Source organism: Mauremys mutica, chromosome 14 (assembly GCF_020497125.1).
Source record: "Mauremys mutica isolate MM-2020 ecotype Southern chromosome 14, ASM2049712v1, whole genome shotgun sequence".
In the NCBI taxonomy this organism is placed as follows: Eukaryota; Metazoa; Chordata; order Testudines; family Geoemydidae; genus Mauremys; species Mauremys mutica.
The window spans coordinates 10,968,397-10,988,096 of NC_059085.1; the positions used below are offsets into that span (position 1 = coordinate 10,968,397).

At 50.2% G+C, this 19,700-nt stretch overlaps 1 pseudogene; it reads right to left on the reverse strand.

Annotated features, from left to right (window-relative positions):
* Window positions 1-202: 202 nt before the first annotated feature.
* On the reverse strand, window positions 203-18,040 carry LOC123349522 (annotated as a pseudogene).
* Between the last annotated feature and the right edge of the window lie 1,660 nt (window positions 18,041-19,700).

Sequence of the window (19,700 nt, forward strand, 5' to 3'; positions counted from 1 at the left end):
TGAGCCTCTAAAGTTGATTGCAAGGTAGCACAAAGGGGAATCTTTAGGTAACAAATGTTCATCTCATATTTTCCTATGGCTCAGATGCCACTGAGACTACCTAAGCCATCAGCGATCACCGGGTTCTGCTGCCTCAAAGAGGGGTGTCAGAGAAGAGTTTCTTTTATTCTGAACACCTGTGAACTTCCATTCAGATCAAGGTTTATTTGCAGGTGCAGAATCTGGCAGGCAGGATGCTCAACACGGCGTTGGGGGGAATGCCTGGGTACCAGGTGTCTGAGAGCTCCATCTCCAGGTGTACGCTGTAACAGCTGATCCTCATATCGTCCGACTGACAGCAGCTGTGGGGAAAAATCAGACTCAGTAAGTTAGAAGCTAAAGAATACTCCTGCAGTACGTGCATCGCACTTGTCCAAGTGCTGCACTAGCTCCGTGCATGCCAGCCAGCCAAAAATAAACAGGGCACGTTGGACAGAAACAGCGATAGGAAATGATCATTGATGCTGTGATAAGGGAGACCTGAGAGGTTTAAAGGCCTTCAGGAACCTAAACTCTGTGCTTCTAATTCTGAGATGCCGGATTTAATGTTCGACACAAACTAGAACGGACAGGCCAAGAAAACAGTCCCAGCCGGCTCTGAAACAGCTTCTCAGTTTCAACGCACTGGCACGGGGAAGTTGCCCAGAAAGAAAAGGCAGAAGGACCTCGTGTGTAACTCAAGCTCTGTGGCTGACTCTGCACAGTGACTGCATTGCAGACATTTCACTCACCCCTCTTTTCTGAGATCACCCACTCTGTAATAATAATCACAGCCAAGATTATAACAAGGGCCCCGAGAACCATACCGGATGACGAAAACAACGTGGGAGGCATTTCTCCTTTTATCTGAAATCAAGAAAAACCTGTCAGTGTGGGATGCAGGGATCGAGAGGGACATATTTGCCTCTAAAGGAGGGACAGAGACTGATGGATAAATAAAGGGGTGGCAGGGACAGTTTAAAGATGAAAAACTGTTTCTCCCCTTCCTTAATTTCCTATCCCCTTCTGTGTCACAGGCAGTTTCCTTGGCCTCCCCTTTTCCCAGCAGGTTCCTCTTCCTATGCCAGCTGCTGGGACCTGTGGGGTCGTCGGCCTGTGTTCAGCCCTCTGCCTAGGGGAACCTTCCCATGAGGCCAACCAGCCCGCTGACTCTGCCGCAGGAGTAGGGAATTCCTAGCTGAGCAAGACACTAGAGACCTGGACAGAATCCTTACCCAGAGCAAGAATAACAGGGGGATTCCAAATCTACAAATTACCTAAAGCTCCTTGCCAGTGGTCGCCATTACAAAATCAGCATTTACCCCAGTCAGCACGCAGCAGTGCTGAGATGCCGCACTACTTCCCAATGCTTGGAACTGGCACCAGATTGCAGCACTAACTAGAACCTTCACCTCCTCCACAAAAAGTAATTCTGTTGACAACTGCTGAACATCTGTATTTACACAAGCATCAGGTTCAGCTGTGGGTGTCAGTTAAGTGCATTTAAAAACCTACTCTAAATGCTCCACTGCACACACACTTCCCCCTCTTGGGAGAGGATGAGAGAGAGAATGGACCATACCTGGCAGGTGTTAGTCACATGGCTTGATGCGTGGCGGAAGCTGCTCAAGCCCAGATTTTTTTAAAGGTATTTACACATTGCAGTGCTGAGTGGAGCAAAGTCTACGTGACTTAGCAGGCCCACATTTTATTTTCAAAAGTGATTTAGTGCCCCACTGACTGCCAATGAGAGAGGCTCCTAAGTCACTTAGGCCTGCCAGTGCTGAGTGGAGCAATGGTTAAATACCTTTGCAAATCTGGGCCTCAGATACTATGCTGATAAGGGCAGTAAAAGAACCTAGCGTATATACTCGTTCATAAGCCGAATTTTTTTAGTAAAAAGGGAAGCACCAGAGAAGGGGGTCGGCTTACGAACAGGTATAGAGAGGGAGAGGTGGGACACAGCCCCTCCCCCCAACAGAGGGAGCAAGGAGAGGCAGCAGAGCCAGAAGGGCAGAGGCGGGGCCAGAGTCTCTCCACTTCTGGCCACGCTGCTCTCCCCCCAGCCTCTGAAGCAGCTGCAGCTCCGGGGCTGGCAGGCTGCAGTCGTTCTGCTTGGCCTCACCCCCCAGAGCAGGCTGCAAGGCCGTGCCCCGCCCAGCCCCCTGGAGCACGCTGCGGCCATGCCACCCGGCCCAGCTGCTGGAACATGCTGCGGCCGCACTGCCCGGTCTGGCCCACCGGAGCAGGCTGCAGCCGCGCTGCCCAGCCTGCCGGAGCAGCTCCAGCCAGGTCAGAGACATCCTCCCCAGATAAGGTGGGAAGGGATGGGATGGGGAGAGCGTGGGGGTCCTGGGTTAGGGGTGGGTCATGTGGGTGGTGGTCACAGGGGTTACTCCCCCAACTTCTAGCTTCCCCCCCCCCCCCAAAAAAATGTCCTTACGAGTTGCTGTCCCGGCCCATCAGGGTAAGCAGCTGGCGCTCTGGGACACTCTGTTTACTTAGGTTACCTCCGTGCCTGCGGATGCTCGAGGTGAACAAACCATCTCGGACCACCAGCGGCTTATCCTGATGGCCTGGGAGCCAAAGTTTGCTGACCCCTGAATTATAGGGTCGGCCTTATGAATGGGTTATAAATTTTTTCCATTTTTACTTATGCATCTTGGGGGGTGGGGGTCACCTTATAAGCCACTTTATTTATGATTGAGTATATATGATATGTAGAAAGGAGGAAACAGATTCTCAGGTGCACCAAGTGTTGCTCCAGATGCCTTTTATGCCCTGCCCAGGAGTGCCGGGGCTATGGATTGCCAAGCCTGGCACAGACTAAGCACTGCTCTCAGCACGGCTTTCCCTGCTCCTGCTCCATCGCTCTGTAGGAAGCTGATAGTATCTGGATCTCATAGTAGGAAGCACGTATGAGGCTTGCTGACACTTACTGATGGTCACCTGGGTTCCAGCGCCTGACACAGAGAGGTTTCCTTGCTGTGATCCCCACCTCACACACGTAGGTTCCTGTATTAGATGAATTCACATTCTTCAAAGTGAGAGAGGCAAACTCATTGGCCAAATGCAGGGTTGTGATCACCTCACTCTCCTTCACCAGCTCTTGCTTTAGTCCCTCGGTCCCATAGTTATACCATCGCACATACATGGGGCTGTGGTTATTGACTGTCTTGAATGTACAATTCATGGTGAGTTCTGAGCCTTCTAAATCACTGACACTGGTTGGAGTTTGATTTCACCATCAGGTCTGTAATTTCTGCAGAAAGAAAAACACAGATGATGGCACCTTCATTGAGAAATTGTTCCATGTGCCAGCAGACAAGGGCAGATGTACAAAATGAATCTCTCCAGTCCTGCTGTTTAGTTTCCCCTGCTTGTTAAGAGTTTAATCTGATGTTCTTTCGTTTGGCCCCATATAGAGCTGTATCGTGCATGTCAAGTCTTTTCTGCTGTGTTTAGTGAGCAGGTAACCCCAGAAGCTTCAGTCTAGACAAACCCCCTCCAACAATGTGACTTCTTACCCGAACCTTGTGTACGCCTGACGCCTGCCAAATTCCTCACATTCAAAACCTTCTTGAGACCTATTTCCCTCCACCAGCCCAATGCAGGGCAAGAGAGAGGGTGGCCAATTCTCCTTCATTACAGAAAAATGGGATTCACTGAAGGACGTGGAATGGGCAGTTCTGAGACATGATGCACTTCTGCTGGCAATGGCAGAGGAGTGAGGATCAGGTGCAACCGTTATTCTGGGCAGGGCTGTGCTTACAGCATAGCGAGAGAGTGTCAGCAAGTCTTTAGCACTGGTTTTACTGCTGGAAACTTCAGCAGCTCCAGGGCCAGGCGGCAGCTGAGCAGGGGTTTGAGGATCTTCATGGCCCCCAGATGTTGGATTGAAGGGCCTAAAGCCCTGTGTGGTCTCACCCAGTCTGGCTGTTTTTATGTCCCATGACCCCCAGCTAGATTAGGGCAGATGGGTTCCCCACTCTGTGGCAGTGCCAGGTCTCTAGGGGCTCTTGCTGTCTGCTAGGCTCCCTGTCCGAGCCAGGGCTCCCGGCGCTTTCCAGTGTCCCTGCCATGGAGCTGAAAGCCTGGAAGTTCCAGGACCAGCTCCCAGGGGTGCAGCTCTGGGGTAGCTCCCGCCATGCAGACTGCCCCGGGCTGGAGATCCCAGGGCTCCTAGAGGCCTGGGTCAGTGACTCCCCAGGCTGCTCTGCTCCTCAGCAGGCAGCTGGTAACTGGCGTCTGGGACTCTGGAAGCCCTCGGGTCCCTGGCCCTGGTGCAGTCCTTGTCCGTCTGGGTTTGGAATGAAGCCAGTTCTGAAATAACGAAACGTCTCACAAACTGAAACCACCAGCTCTAGTGTACAGGGCCTAGTGCAGTGGGCCCAACATGTTGGTTGAGGCCTCTGAGCACTATTGCAAAGCAAAACTTAACAATAACCTATTACTGAGCAAACAACTTCATCGTGACTCTGCTCAACCCGTTGTGGGTTTGGGTTGGACTATTCGGGGGCTAAACTAGAGGGATGCCCACGTCTTGTTGATTCGGTGGGTCAAGCACATTGCATGCACCAGGGACTCTTTGCATCCCTCTGTCCCCACAAGGTCCTTGGGTGCCACCTCCCATCCCCCTCCATTTCAGGGACTCCCTAACCCCCACCCTTGTGCCAGGAGCTCTGTGTGTGTCCCATTTCTTCCCCCCCATGCTACAGTCCCCAATTCTGCCCCAAGCCAGGAGCTCTCTGTGCCCTAATTCTCTCCCTTTCCATCCTTCCAGGGCCCCCATTCTCCCTGCATGCTCAGGGCTTTGGCTGTACCCTCATTCCAGCATTGTCCCCAGATCAGGTCCCCCATCCTCCCCATGCCAGGGGCTCCGTGAGCCTTCCCCTCCTCCCTTCCCCACTGTTATTAGTTCTCCTCTTTCTGCCTGGGACAGCCAGAGTGTCAGCATGTTACACTCTACTGGGGGAAGGAGCAGAGATGAGAGAGGAATGTTTTTCTACTGGAAAGTGTTAATTGGTGCTACAAACTGGTTCTTTGAGTTAGACAGTTGCAGAGCTGGCTTTGCTCCAAGCTGTTACTCTGCTAAACAGGGAGCAGGCACTGCATGTGTCCCCCACTTTTCCCCTTTGGGTTTTCTGATTCCCCCAATATCAACAGAGTTCTGCCCAGTGATGCCTTCAATACTCCCAGAAATTTTGGAAGTGATGGGCTGTGGTGTTCCAAATTATTGTCACAGACAAAGAGAAACGCCATCACGTTGAGTGCACTGTAGCTGTGTCAGTTCCCGGATATTAGAGAGACAAGGTGGGTGAGGTAATATCTATTATTGGACCAACTTCTGTTGGTGAGAGGGATGAGCTTTCGAGCTCCATAGAGCTCATCCTCAGGTCTGTGAGACGTACTCCCAGCACCACAACACAATACAATGCTTAAACTACCACACAGATTTCCACCACAAATTCAACATTAAATTCACCCATTAAACTCTCTGGGGAACACTCCCACACTAGCATCAACTTCCTGGACACCACCCTCCGCTTCGACAATGGAACCCTACAGACAACCCTAGACAAGAAACCCACAGATCACCACACCTCATGTCATAAACCCAGTAACCACGCCAAACAACTAAGATATCTGTAATCATAGACTTTAAGGTCAGAAGAGACCATTATGATCATCTAGTCTGACCTCCTGCACAACACAGGCTACAGAATCTCACCCACTCACTCCTGTAACAAACCTGTGTCTGAGCCATTGAAGTCCTCAAATCGTGGTTTAAAGACTTTAAGGTGCAGAGAATCCTCCAGCAAGTGACCCTTGCCCCATGCTGCAGAGGAAGGCGAAAAAACCCCCAGGGACTCTGCCAATCTGCCCTGGAGGAAAATTCCTTCCCGACCCCAAATATGGTGATCAGTTAAACCCTGAGCTTGTGGGCAAGACTCACCAGCCAGCACCCAGGCATTCAGATAGCTCAGAATACGCTCCTAGGAGGCAGTCTGGGATACACACCTTAACACACTCAAAACTGCCTGCACCAAACAAGGACATTCTACTAGAGAAGTAGATTGCATCATGGAGTGGCCTGTCCAAATACCCTGAGAGAACATGCTTGAATTCAGAAATAAAACCTCCTCTGACTGCACATCAATTGCTACCTACCACACTACACTGGAACCCCTACGGGGTATCATCAAACAGCTATGACCCATACTCCATGGGGACCACATCCTGAAACACGTCTTTCCTGATCCCCTACTTCTGACCTTCAAACAACCCCCCAGCCTCTCCCAGGGCATCATCAGAAGCAAGCTGCCCACAGACCAGGACACACCAACTCAAAGCAGCACCAGATCCTGCCAGAACAACAGATGCAAAATCTGCAGACATAGATCCACTGCTACAATGATCAACACTCCCCACAACTCACCTTTCAAGATCCACGGATCCTACACAAGCCTATCACAACCTGTAGGGTACCTCACCCAGCGCACTAAATGCCCCAATAACAACGATGTGGGTGAAACCAGACAATCGCTGTGCTCTTGAATGAACTCACACAGGGAAATGATAAAAGACAAAACCACCCTGTCTCCTGTGGGGAACACGTCTCACAGGTCAGGTACAGAGTGGTCCTCATCCTCAAAGGAAGCCTGCACAACGCTTTCAAAAGACGAGCCTGGGAGCTTAAATTCGTAACTCTGCTAGACTCTAAAAATCATGGACTGAACAGAGACACTGGATTTATGGCTTATTACAACAATCTGTAACCCCCTAACCCCCTTTTTTTGTCCTATGACTGCAGAAGTGTTAACGGGCCACCCTGCCTTGAATGGTCCCTTGAAATAGGTGTTAACTACTTATGCTAAACCGGCTGTTGTACCTTGTATTTACCGGTGACACTCTGAGTAAGGGCACATCTGTACTTAAAATACTGCATCAGCCCAGCTGCACCACTGTCCACACAGGAGGTTCGGTCGGTGTAACGAAGTAGGTCGCTCGGAGGTGTGGATTGTTCACACCTGGGAGCAACGTAGTTATGGCGACATAGGTCTGTAGTGTAGATGAGATCTAAGTTTCCAAGAGCTGAAGAAGAGCCCTGTGTAAGCTGGAAAGCTTGTCTCTCTCTCTCTCTCTCTTACCAACAGAAGTTGGTCCAGTGGAAGATATTCCCTCACCCACCTTGTCTCTGAAGTTGCGTGAAAGGGCTCACAGGCTTAGCCAGTTAGAAACCTCCCCTCACACCCCATCTCAAAACAGTTGTTGAATATCTGGGGCTTGACCCTGCATTCCTTGTGCAGCCAACCCCCCCACAGAAATCAGTGCAATGCAGGATCAGGACCATTGTGTGTACCACAGAATGTGCCCCAGTTTTGCCCACAGCTCTGCCCTTTACACTTTGTGCTGCTCCACCTCCCCCAGCACCACCTGCCCCAGCTCCCTGGAACCAGGCCAGTGTCCTGAGCTCCCCCGAAGGGTTTTGTAGAACAGAGAAGGAAATGCTGGTATTTACCATTGATGGTCACTTGGGTTCCAGTCCCAGGATATGTCCCATCTTTTCTCCCAACCCCACATACGTAGGTTCCAGAATCAGTGACGTCGGCTTTCTTCACAGTGAGGGAAAGAGACCTCTTTTCTGTATCTGCTGAGAATATGATTCGATCTGTTACATTGTTCACCTTGGCTGTTACATTGTTTCTGGTTTTATTCCATTCAATAAACCACTTGATTGAATTATTGCTTGTGTTGAATGTACACTCGATGGTGAACTCTGACCCTTCCTTTGCACGGATAGAAGGGGGTGTCTGATTCACCACAATGACAGCAGCAGTATTTTCTGCAGCTCCTGAAACACAAAGTTCAGTGTCACTTTATGAAATTCTTGCAACAGGAGGAAGAATTAAATCAAACAAAATTGTTTGCAAATGATCCACTGCAGAATGTTTCCATTTCTCTACAAGGAAGCCAAGTGCACGAGCAGGAACTCCCTGCTGCAGGTCACGGCATGAAGTTCAGAGCGGTGAGTGGGGAGGGCTCAGACTGGGCAGTTTGCACAGGCCCTGCTGGCACTGTTAGCCGGCCTGCCCCACTGGCTCCAGCCTGCCGTACGGGCTCCAGGGGCCTCTCCCTAAGTGCCAGCCAGAGAGCACTGGGTGGCTCCTAGGTGTCTAGAGAGAAGTCCAGATGTAGGGAATTGGGCCTGCAGGCCCCACAGTGGAATGTCTGCTCCAGGGAGGCAAATCTCAACAGCAATGGGCCAACCAAAGACTTGTGGGGGGTCAAAGAAGGGCGACAGAGATGGGAGGCACAAGACAAAAGGAAGGTGGCAGGACGAGAAAGCAGGGGAGAGGGATAGAAAATTGTAGGGGCCTAAGGAAAGGGGAAGTAAAATAGACAAAAAGGGAAGTTGATGTGAGGAAAACACGAGATGGAAGGAAAAGACAATGATCATCGTTGTTGTTATTTATACTTATTCCCACTGCACCTCGAGTCCTCAGCCACTAGTCCCCAGCCCCGTGTGTCAGGCCCGGTACGTACTGTCAGAGCCAGTCCCTGCCCTGAGGAGCTCACTGGCTCAGGGTGGGAGAAGACCAAGAGATGCTGTAGAGGGGGAGTTTCCTTATTCCCTAGGCACAGGGTCCCCACCAGTCTCTTCCCAGTAGGGGGGGCTGAGATGGGCCAGACAGAAAATTGGGGGGCTGAGCCCCCCATTGCCACAAGGCTCCACCCCTCTTTGTAGCCCTTCTCCATGGCCAAGTCAGAGGCCGGGATCGGGCAGTGGAGGTGTTGGCTGCTGACAGGGGCTGTTCTCAGGTACCCCAGTCCTCTGCCCAGGTTTATTTCTCTGCTGCTGCTGGAGCTGGGGGCCTCCCAGCAGCCTCTGCTCTCTCCACTCTGCCTTCAGAGCTGGGCAGCTGCAGAGTGGCAGCTGCTGCAACAGGGCTAAGACAAATTTTGGGGTGGTTAGAGCCCCTGGAAGCGCTGCCCCCGCCTGTGCACTAGACCCCACTGCCTGCCCCCAATATTATTATTATTTTTTATTAAGCAGTGCTGCTAACCAGCACAACACTCTACAGAACAAAGAGCAGGACGATGTATTTCTGTCTTATTCCATGAGTGCAGGGGATGAAATACTTTCTATTCCATCAGTATAGGCAGGATGTAAACTAGAAATGTTACAGGTAAACTTTTTTTATTCTGCAGGACTGGATAACTTGCACCCAAAAGCATATAAACGAATTGGCCGAGGAGCTTGCTGAACCGTTTCATTTTTAATAACTCTTTGCACAATGGGGATTTTCCAGAGAAGAGGAACAAAAGCTAATGTTGTGCCAGTATTTTAAAAGGGTAAACAGGGTGACCTGGAAAACTAACAGCTGGTTAGTCTGACTTTAATCCCAGGCAAGCAAACTTGATATATTTTTTGATGATGAATTTGGTTGATAAAGGTAACTGTCGACATAATACACTTAGGGCTTGTACACACTACCACTTACTGACCTAAGCACTGGTGTGGACAGTGCTATGTCAGCGGAAGAGCTTCTCCCACAGACACAGCTGCTGCCTCTCATGGAGGTGTATTTATAGTGCCAATGGGAGAGTGCTCTCCCGTCGGCATAGAGCATCTTCACCACACATGCGACACTGGCGCAGCAACATCGAGTTTAGACTAACCCTTAGACTTCTCTAAGGCCTCTGATATTCTGATTTTGTATGGTGCTGTTTTTTAATCAACATAGAATATAGACTTGTAGGACTGGAAAGGACCTAGTCCAGTCCCCTGCTCTCATGGCAGGGCTAAGTACATCTGTATTGAACAGTATAGAATCATCAAAGCACAGGACTGGAAGGGACTTCAATAGAATAGGTCACCTACTCCAGTGCTCTGCCCTCAAGGCAGGACTAAGTAATAACCAGACCAGCCCTGGCAGGTGCTTGTCCAGCCTGCTCTTAAAAATCCCCAGTGAACTTTTTCCTAATATCCAACCTATACTGCCCTTGCTGTAATTTAAGCCCATAGCTTCTTGTCCTATCCCCAGAGGTTAAGGACGACAATTTTTCTCCCTCCTCCTTGTAACAATCTTTTATGTACTTGAAAACTGTTATCATGTCCCCCCTCAGTCTTCTCTTGTCCAAACTAAACAAACCCAATATTTTTCAATCTTCCCTCATAGGTCATGTTTTCTAAACCTTTAATCATTTTTTGTTGCTCTTCTCTGGACTTTCTCTAGTTTGTCCACATCTTTCCTGAAATGCAGTGCCCAGAACTGGACACAATACTCCAGTTGAGGCCTAATCAGCTCGGAGTAGAGCAGAAGAATGACTTCTCGTGTCTTGCTTACAACACTCCTGCTAATACATCCCAGAATATTTGTGCTTTTTTTTGCAACAATGTTACACTGTTGACTCATATTTAGTTGGTAATCCACTATGATCCCCAGATCCCTTTCTGCAGTGCTCCTTCCTAGGCAGTCATTTCCCATTTTGTATGTGTGCAACTGATTGTTCCTTCCTACGTGTCCTTACTGAATTTCATCCTATTTCTCCAGTTCGTCCACATCAGTTTGAATTTTGATCCTATTCTCCAAAGCATGTGCAACCCCTCCGAGCTTGGTATCATCTGCAAACTGTATAAGTGTACTCTCTATGCCATTATTTAAATCGTTGTTGAAAATATTGAACAGAACTGATCCCTGTGAGACCCCACTTAATATGGTCTTGTACCTTGACTATGAACAACTGATAATAACTACTCTCTGGGAATCTTGCATCTGACGAAGTGGGAATTCACCCACAAAAGCTCATGCTCCAATATGTCTGTTAGTCTATCAGGTGCCACAGGAATCTTTGCTGCATTTACAGATCCAGACTAACACGGCTACCCCTCTGATATTCTCTGGGAATGGTTTTCCAATCAGTTATGCACCCGCCTTCTAGTAGCTTCATCTAGGTTGAATTTCCCTAGTTTGTTTATGAGAAGGTCTTGCGAGACAATATCAAAAGCCTTACTAAAGCCCAGAGATACCACATCTACTGCTTCTCCCCTATTCACAAGTCTTGCTAACCTGTCAAAGAAAGCTATTAGGTTGGTTTGACATGATTTGTTCTTGGCAAATCCACACTGACTGTTACTTATCACCTTATTATCTTCTAGGTATTTGCAAATTGATTGCTTAATTATTTGCTCCATTATCTTTCTGGAAACTGAAGTTAAACTGATTGGCCTGTAATTCCCCAAATTGTCCTTATTTCCCTTTTCATAGATGGGCACTAGATTTGCCCTTTTCCAGTCCTCTGGAATCTCTCCCCTCTTCCATGACTTTTTGAAGATAATCGCCAATGGCTCAGATACCTCCCCAGTCTAGGGTGTATTTCATCAGACCCTGGTGACTTGAAGACATCTAACTTAGATAAGAAATTTTTAACTTGTTCTTTCCCTATTTTCGTCTCAGATCCTTCCTCATTTTCACTGGCATTCACTTTGTGAGACGTCCAATCACTACTAACCTTTTTGGTGAAAACTGAAACAAAAAAGTCATTTAGCACTTCTGCCATTTCCACACTTTCTGTTACTGTTTCCCACCCTCCCCGCCCCGTTGAATAACGGGCCTACCCTGTCCTTGGTCACCTTCTTGCTTCTAATGTGATTTAGCTCAAAGAAGTTCTGGGCTTGATGCAGGAATTACTAAGCGAGATTCTGTGTCCTGTGTTATGCAGAAGGTCAGTGTAGATGTTCATACTGATCCCTGCCAGGCCTTAAAATCTATGAAAGCCAGAAACACAGGCCATTATTCTGCTGCACCTTGTGCAGTCAATTATACTGTGCAAAGTGTGTGTAAAATAAAGCAATTCTGCTTTCTTTCCTTTGCACAGGTGCAAGTGATGACACAAGATGCAGGCGGAGGAGGGAAGGGGCGATCAGGTGCACAGTCTTAAAGAGACACCATCCATTTTCACTAGCATGTTAGACTCAAGGTTCTTTTCTCCTTCCATTACCAGCCTCTGCTTCTACAGGGAATCGATGTCACGTCCACTAAGAGACTATAAGTCATATCCAAAATATCTAGAGTTCAGAGTTTGCCTGCCATCCCTATATTCTCGAGGGATGCACTGCACAGCTGTCCTCCTGCTCTGCAGATTCAGCTGTGCAGTCTTCCCTCTGAACCAGAGATGCAGACTGTTTACTCAAAGAATCAACATGGAGACAGTCCTGTCCCAACACCATTTTGTCCCCGACAAGCTGGTTAAGCTTATAGTGCTGTTTAAACTCCCTAACAATTTTTATTCCACCTGAAATCTCCTCAAAGCTCCCCACCATGGATTTTTTCAAAGCAAATTCAGTGGATTCATTTTCATTTGAAACACTTTGGCCACTAGGCACCAACACACTTTCCTCAGAAGAGAGACTGTTTACTATTAACAATGGCCCTTATGAGCCCATGGAAACAATTCCTTTTTGCCCCTACTAGGCACAGCTACTGGCTTTTTACAGACTTCAAAGACTTCTTCTGTCTGCTCTACAAACAGAAAAGAACTGGAGAAACAGTCCCCTTTAACAGACAAACGGCTTGGGATATCCTTTCCCTTGTCCTAGCACACATGGCTGTTCAGGGACCATTGCTTGGAGATTGGGGTAGCTCCCTTCACAGGCAAGTCATTACCCTTAACATACACAGGAACATTTCCTTCACTGTCACAATTCTCCACACTGGTAACAGGTAAGGTCCAGGGATACTCATATTCCACTAACCTGGCCTTCCCAGACTGTCCAGTTAGACAGAGTCCCAACTGGAACCTTTAGGCCCGACTGGGAGGCAAATTGATAATAGTCAGAGCAGGGACACCTACAGTTAAGGATGCCGAAAGGTTTCCATTCTAACCCTTGACTTTTCAGTTGCTGAGAATTTTCCAACATTTTTGCTTATTGGGCTATTGCTTATCTGTGCAAAGGGGAAATTTGGGGGAAAGATTAAGTTTTGATGATGAGAAATGTGAAGAAACACACTTTTCCCAGGATCAAACAAAAATTCAGTGCAATGTTTTCTTTAAAACCCCTGAAGCCAAAACACTTTGAGATTAACCGCCTCTGCAGCTGGTACCTCCGGGGCCTTTAAATTTTCATTTAAAGGGCCCGGGTATTTAAAGGACCTGCCTCTTTTGGTTGAGGCCACACCCCCTGCTGAGGTCTCTGGCGTACCGGTAAGTCCTTTAAGTTACTTTCACCTCTAGATCCAGACATTCCCAGTGCAGTCAGCAGGCCCCGGGAGGCACTTGCAGAGGAGAGACCTGGCCTGTACCATGCCTGTGCAGAGGAGTTCATCAGCCCCTGGCCTGGGCGGAGCAGGAGTAACTGATGGTGCCACAACACCTCTCCCCTCCCAGGGCTTTCCCAGGGGTAGTCTGTGAATTCTCCCCTGGCAGGGTCAGCGGCAGGCCACCAGAGCTGCAGGAAGGCTCACCCCAGCTAATGGCGGCAAAGCACAGGAGTCGGGCGCCATTCCAGCCACATCCCCAAGCCCTTGGTCTGGAGCAGAGTCCTCCGGCGCTGCCCTGGGGGTCAGAAAAACATGTCCATAAACCCCTCTGTGCTTCCCAGCAGGCAGCTCCAGGCATATTGGACACACTGAGCTGACACAGACACGATCTCTGATTAGTTCCTGTAGACCGGGGCTGTGAGAGGCAGCGTGTGGGTGTAAAACACACTGCAGAACCCTCTGGCATCTTCCCAACAGGGGCTGAGCCCAGCCTTGCCCAGAGATCTGGGGGAACGGAGGGGGGCTCTGAACCGGTTAGGCTAGGGTGGTGGTGTGGCAAAGGCTGCAGTGCTGGCTGTTCCTCTCAGCCGGGTCTCAGCTTCCCGGGGGTAGCTGGCTGGCTCCCATCTCCACTTTCTCAACCAATCCTCATGCTGGGGTTGCTGCTATTCTCTTCCCAGTGACCCCACAAAGCCCGGCTGTCCCAGCCACCTGGCTGGAATTGGGGGCCCCAGGGAGCCATTGGCAGCATTCAGTAAAGTCATTAGTGTAGGAGCTCTGGAGGGACGGCAGAAAGGAAGGGAAGGGGAAAGCGGGGAAGAGCCCCCGCCCCCATGCAGTTTTTAACCTTTAGCTCTGCTTCCCAGGTCAGACTCTGGAGCTGATGTGCAGGGGATATTCATGGGTGTGCTGGGGGAGAGAGAGCCTCCCAGCCCAGGTGACTGGGTGAAAGCCCAATTGCACAGCAGTGGGAGTGGGGGCTCTCCTTATCCGCTCAGGGCTGGGCTGGGGGGTGGGGAGGGGTTCTCTCCCTGGCCACTCAGGGCTGGGTGTGGGTGCATGAGGGGGCTCGCCTCAGCTCAGGGCTGGGCAGTGGTGGGGCTCCCTTGGCAACTCAAGGCTGGGTGATGGGGGCAGGAGGGGGCTCCCCTGACAGCTCCGGACTGGCCAGTGGGGTGGGGGGCTCCCCGACAGCTCAGGGCTGGGCAGTGGGGGGGGGGCTCCCCTGACAGCTCAGGGCTGGGCAGTGGGGCTCTGCTGGTTGAAGCTGGGTGGTCTCATTTCAATTAATCTTGGAGAGTTGAGCACAGGACAGAACTCAACCCCCCTCACCACCTGGAGTTTCCTTCTGTGGGGGTCTGTGCGGCACTGTCAGGGCATCGTCCCTGTTGCCCGTGCAGGGTCCTGCTCTGGGGGCCATTTGGGGTCTCTGTTCCTGGCACTGTCCCCTGTCCCCACACTCAGAGGTGTCTGGGGCGGAGGGTGGGGGCTGTTGCTAAGGAGCCAGCTTGTAGCTCTCCCTTGTGAGCAGCAGCTCCTCTGCCTGCCTCACTCCTCCCTAAACACTGCCCAGGTGAAGCCAGCCACGTCCCCGGGTAGAAGAAGGTGCTAGACCTACCATCTCCAGTGCGACCTGCCAGCCTCCACTCTCCTCCCCTCTCGCTCAATCTCTGGACCAGAGACGACTTAAACCGTCCCTCTGCTTGGCTGTGTCTTGCAGCACTTCCTTCTCAGCGTGCAGAACCTCACTGCATCCCTTCCCTGTTCCTCCCTCCACACCGAGTCACAGCTTGAGGAGTCATTGGGCCAGAGAGAGCGTGACTGTGAAGCCTGGTGGGTAGGGACTGACCTAGGAGGTGGGAAATCCAGGGCCCAGTCCCCCTGATCCAATGATTTGGTGTTGATCCAGCATACGACAGCTGAAACCGAGGGCTCCTCCATCAGACTATCCCTTTGCCCAGTGGTTAGGAAACCTGTCCTGGGAGGTGGGAGACCCTTGTGCAAATCCTTTCTCCCCCACAAGCAAATGGAGGAATTGAACCTGGCGCTTAAGTCTGGGGTTTAGCTGCCTGTGATTTTCTTGGGGTACCCAGGACTGTGAGTCACCCTGTAGCCAGAGGGAGCCTTGCTGCTGTGGCTGGGGTTAGCTCCCTAACCCCCCAGCTCGTCAGCCACTCAAGCACTCTCCTAGGGTTAGGCTGGCCCTTCTGCCTCACAGGTGGACCCCAGTCCCCTTGAAGCAATCCCCTGTGATATCCAGCCCCTGATGCTGCTACTCCCAGAAAACCCAGAGCCTCTGTCCCCAAAGGAGCAACATATCCCACTTTACCAGTTTCACCTTAAATCATTGCTCCTGTGAACCACACAGCACTTGTAGTGAAACAAGAGAAGGTTTATTTTAGAGAGAATACAGAGTCCACTAGAAACAAGAGAGCAGTTGAAACCAGTGGTTACAATACAAAACAAAATCATGAAATGCAGACTAGGGCCACACTTATCAATAGTTCCCTTTCCTAGCTGGCAAAATAATTCCCCCCCACACCCCAAAAGTTCAGTCTGTTGCGGAATTCGCTAGTGTCACAGGAAGCAGGCTCCAAACGTTCATGAAACACCCCCATTCAGCAAGATGTTTCCTCAGTGAATGGATTCAGGGGGCCTCTCCCCTTCAGTGTTACACTGAAAACGTCTTTTGTTTCTATTCCCAGGCAGGATGATCCCTTGTCTGTTGCAAGGTTCCTTTTTTTCTGCCAAGTGGTTTCGATGGTTTGCAATTGTCTCGGAGGCTTTGCCATTGAAAGTCTTGGGATGTAGCAAGACTAGACAACTGAGCCAGACATTACATCGTTGGCTAACCAGGGAGAGACCAATCAGTTGAGATGAGCTATCATCAGCAGGACTAAAATAACTTTTGAAGTGATAATCAAGATGGCCCATAGAAGATGTGAGGATACTTAACATGGGGAAATAGATTCAATTAGTCATCCCAGGAAACCTGCCTTGCATGCTGCAGGGCCCTTCTCTCCACCTAGCCAGCAGGGGCACCATTTCAGATTTTGGTAAGTGGAGGCAACTTGAATTGTGATTCCAGGGGCTACTTAGGCACTCTAATTCCTATATAAAAGAAAGGAAATTAAATAAATATTAGATCCACTCAGCTCTAATACTAACATGTTATGACATCTTGTGGCAAGTCACTTAAGGGAGACAGGTTAGGTTTAAAATGTTAATGTTTGTTAGTACTTTGTTACTAACTCTGTGGAGCGAGCGACCCCGTCAGGACTCCTGGGCTCTATCTCAGCTCTGGGAGGGGAGTGGAATCTAGTGGGGGCAGCTACACCTGGATTCTATATAAAAACGGCCACACTAGGTCAGACCAAAGGTTCCATCTAGCCCAGTGTCATGTCCTCTGACAGTGGTCAATGCCAGGTGCCCCAGAGGGAATGAACAGAACAGGTGACCCAGTGATCCATCCCCTGTCACCCACTCCCAGCTTCTGGCAAACAGAGGCTAGGGCCATGCAGAACATGGGGTTGCATCCTTCCCACTCTGGCTAATAGCCATTGATGGACCTGTCCTCCAGGAACTTCTCTAGTTCTTTTTGGAACCTTGTTATAGTTTTGGCCTTCACAACATCCCTTTGCAAAGAGTTCCACAGGTTGACTATGAAGCAATACTTTCTTTTGTTTGTTTTAAATCTGCTGCCTATAATTTCATTGGGTGGCCCCTAGTTTCTATGTTATCTGAAGAAATAAATAACATTTCCTTATTCAATGTTCATGATTTTCAACCCCCCTAGTCGTCTCTTTTCCAAGCTGAAAAGTCCCAGTCTTTTTAATCTCTCCTCATAGGGAAGGTGTTCCATACCCCTAATCATTTCTGTTGCCCTTTCCAAATCTAATGTGTCTTTTTTGAGCTGGCGTGACCAAATTCACACAGTATTCAAGATGTGGGCAGACCATCGATTTAGATTGAGGCAATATGATATTTTCTGTCTTATTATCTATCCCTTTCTTAATAATTCCCAATATTCTGTTAGCTTTTTGGATTGCTGCTGCACACTGAATGGATGTTTTCAGAGAACTATCCACAATGACTCCACGATCTCTTTCTTGAGTGGTAACAGCTAATTTAGACCCCATCGTTTTCTATTTAGAGTTGGGATTATATTTTCCGATGTGCGTTACTTTGCATTTGTCAACATTGAATTTCATCTGCTATTAGGGTGACCAGATGTCCCGATTTTATAAGGACAGTCACGATTTTGGGGTCTTTTTCTTATAGAGGCTCCTATTGCCCTCCACCCCCATCTCGATTTTTCACACTTGCTGCCTGGTCACCCTATGTAAGAGGTTGTGTCTGGCCGGACTGACCAGTGGAGCTGGTTGTGACTGTCACAGGTCAGCACTATCTGGCTGTATTCTGTGTGTTAATGAAGGGGCTGATTGATACCTGTCTATGGAGGAAGAGCCTGTTGGACCCACCAAGGATAAAGCCGTGCAGCTGGTCAGAGCAGCCAGTAGGGAAACGATGCTGCTGCTGGCAGAACTGGTGAAGAAATAGCATTCACCTTGACAGGGCTGTTGGGGGATTCAAATTCGGATCTGTTCACCTGCTGGGGAAGGAGAGCAGCTGGTTCCGTCTGCCAGGATGGAAGCAAGGAAGTGAGTTGTACCTTCTCAGAGGAAAGCACTGGAGACTGGCAAATAGTGGGACACAGACTGTACCTCAGGGTGTGACTGGGGCAGGTGTGTAACCATAGCGACCAGTGGGTCCTTTCCCATCCTGGTCCTTGCTCGCATGCACAGGGCCAAACTGATCGCCATGGTTGGGGTCAGGAAGGAATTTTCCTCCAGGGCAGATTGGCCAGAGACCCTGGAGGCAGGGCCGGCTCCAGGCACCAGCTGAGCAAGCTGGTGCTTGGGGTGGCATATTCTATGGGGCGGCATTCCGCCCAATCCTAGGGCAGCACGGCCGTTTTTTTTGTTTTTTGTTTTTTTTGGTTTGCCGCTCCGGCCGCCCTGTAGCGGGTGGCAGTGCGTAGGAGGGACGCGCCCTGCAGCAAACTGGGCAGGGCAGCCCCTGGTTTTCCCTCTCCGCCGACTGGAGTGGAGCGGAGCCCTCCCGGCAGGCGGCACAGTGGTCAGGACCGCGGGACAAGCGCCCCGCTGAGGCCCTGGCTGCCCCCCGGCTCCCTCCCCTTCCTCCCCGCTAGACTGGGTGCAGCACAGGGAGTCCCCCTGCACCCTGGCTCTGGCTGCCCGGCAGGGTTTTTTTGTTGTTTTTTCCCCCTTGATTTGCCGCTCCGGCCATGCCCCAGGTTTTTTGTTTTGTTTTCTTTCCCTGCTTTGCCACTCCGGCTGTGCTGCAGGTCCCTCCTCCCTACCCCCGCTTTGCTGCTCCGGCCCCGCCACAGGTTTTTCTTTTGTTTTGTTTTTTTTCCCGTTCCTGCTTTGCCGCTCCAGCCATGCCCCAGGTTTTTTTGTTTTGTTTTGTTTTCTTTCCCTGCTTTGGTGCTCCAGCTGCGCTGCAGGTCCCTCCCCCCTGCTGCTCCGGCCGTGCCCCAGGTTTTTTTGTTTGGTTGGTTTTTTCCCCTCCTGCTTTGCCGCTCTGCTCCCCCCCCTCCCACACACACTTCTTTTTTTTTTTTTGCTTGGGGTGGCAAAAAAGCCAGAGCCGGCCCTGCTTGGAGGTTTTTCGCCTTCCTCTGGGGCATCGAGCAGGGACCAGCCCTTATAGCCATTTAGAAACAGACAATGAAAAACAATAGAAAGTGAAATCTGTCACCTTTCATCATTGCCTCTGTGCTTCTTTAAAAAACAGCTGTTCTCCCCTCCCCCGTACACATGACCCTTCCCCATGAGCAGTGTGTCACCCTTCCCCTCCTGCAATCATTGCAGCTCTCCCCACTTGTCTCTCTTGGTTTCTCTCCCTGTATTTATTCTATTTCCTCTTCCATCCCCCCTTTCCTGGGGCTATTTCCAGCAGATCTTTTCTTTTTTTTGTGTTTTTCTTTTTTCTGCTGTCTTTTCTATCTTTTCTCTCCATTTACTTCCTGCAATGGGGCGGACTAGGCCCAGAGGGCCCCTGCTGGAGGCCTCAGGGTCCTGCCACATCCATCCCAGGAAAGGAGCAGCGGAGCTAAGTCTTCCGAGCAGCCTAGAGAGACCGTACAGGGTGTGACCAATCAGGGAATGGCTGCAGTAAGCAGCCAATCAGGGCGCAGGAGGGCCATATAAAAGGAGTTTCAGCTGCAGTGTCAGTCTGTTTCTTGCTACAGTTAGAGGAGTGTAGAGGGGATCTTGACTGGCCAAAGGGAATGGCTGCACCATGGACAACTCAATGCTGGCTGGCAGTGAGGAAGAGCTGCTGGGTCTGAACCTAGAAGACCTCTGAGGTAAGGGTGAAGTATTGGTGAAG